The sequence below is a fragment of the Olea europaea genome, chromosome 13 (assembly GCF_002742605.1).
Source record: "Olea europaea var. sylvestris chromosome 13, O_europaea_v1, whole genome shotgun sequence".
NCBI lineage: Eukaryota > Viridiplantae > Streptophyta > Magnoliopsida > Lamiales > Oleaceae > Olea > Olea europaea.
This window is the reverse complement of record NC_036249.1, coordinates 21,594,465-21,595,870: the sequence shown is the minus strand read 5'-3', so window position 1 is coordinate 21,595,870 and position 1,406 is coordinate 21,594,465. Positions and strand designations below refer to the sequence as shown.

General features: G+C 34.1%; 1 long non-coding RNA gene across 1 annotated transcript; it reads right to left on the bottom strand.

Annotated features, from left to right (window-relative positions):
* Positions 1-74: 74 nt before the first annotated feature.
* LOC111407854 lies at positions 75-1,127 on the bottom strand. The gene is made up of 2 exons (XR_002705219.1): positions 946-1,127; positions 75-567 (listed from the first exon to the last, which is right to left on the bottom strand). It is a non-coding gene; the product is annotated as an uncharacterized LOC111407854 (long non-coding RNA).
* Between the last annotated feature and the right edge of the window lie 279 nt (positions 1,128-1,406).

The window sequence follows — 1,406 nt, the reverse complement described above, 5'->3', positions numbered from 1 at the left end:
GAGAGACACTCATTTAACACATCTCATATTTTTGAGAGTGATAATGATCGGGGATGGAATCATGCAAAACAATCTTACATGCATTCGGTATAAATATTAACTTTAACTTCCATGACACTAACTGCCTGCTTGTTATAACAAAGCTTACATTTGCAAATAATTATCTTACAATATCTGCAAATTGATGTCAGTGACACCTGTGACTTATTTATATAGGTAATGATTTCGTTATTATTGTTAGGAGAGTTAAAGCATTGAGTAAGTTATTCTTCTGGGTAGGACCATCCATTGCATCTCAAATTCTGTGTCAATGTCTCTAACAAAGAACTAGCTTTAAGCATCTTGACAACAAAGATCAGCAATATTTTAGTCTCTAACAGGTGCTGGTAATAACTGTTTTCGTCTCTAACAGGTACTCTTGAGACTACCAATATTTTAGCAAAATCAACAGCAAAGCAGGAAATGGTTCTACAAAATCACCAATCAAATAATTAACACCTCAAACTAAATAGATTTAAAGCCTTTCACCAATCAAAATTGATATAAACTGAAAGACTAACCTTGAATCTGTCTTCAACAGATTTCGTGGTTCAAGAAATACATAGAATGGACAATGAATGTAAATTAATGAGATGATAAAAATATGTCCAATTCATGTAAACACCAACTCAAGGGAATATAAAGAATAGCAAATTATTATGTAAATTTAATTCCAAATCCTAAAAGCAAAGAATCCGAAGATGCAGTCCACTGCAATTCTGAAAACCAGCTATATCTTGTTCTAAGAACCAGATTCACCACAAGAATATTTTTATGCAATTATGTTTTGTAAGAATCTTAAATTGCACAAAAACAACTATATATTGTTCTAAAAAATTTGAATTCCCCCACAGGAATATTTTCAACTAATCAATCAAAATCTATATCTACTGACTTCATACTAACCTCTTCTTCTTCCATCTTTTAAGACTTCGAATTGGAGATTTGGATTTTTTGGGAATGATTAAATAGCAGATGGTAGCGAAGCAGTCGGATTTTGGAATGAAGAAGAAGACTTTCCTAGGTAACGTGAATTGGGGATTTGGAAAACAAGGTTTTAAAGCAAAAGAAATAACCAAGTTGGTTCAATTGCAAACTGGTTGGCGGTTGGGCTAAAAACCCGCCGGTTCGACGGGTTTCCAACCGGTGGTTTGTCTACCATTAAAACTACCTGACTCGGACTGGACCTGGGTCCGATTCGACGGTTCTTGGGTTGAACCGGCTGGTCCAGTCCGGATTTTATAACTATGCTTTCTTGAAGTCTATGACGAAGTTACGAATCATTCAAATTTTGAGTTTGTTTATAAGTTTATTTGATTTGCTTTAAGTAGAAAGTTCAGAAAAAGGATCAATAGTAGGAAAGAAAT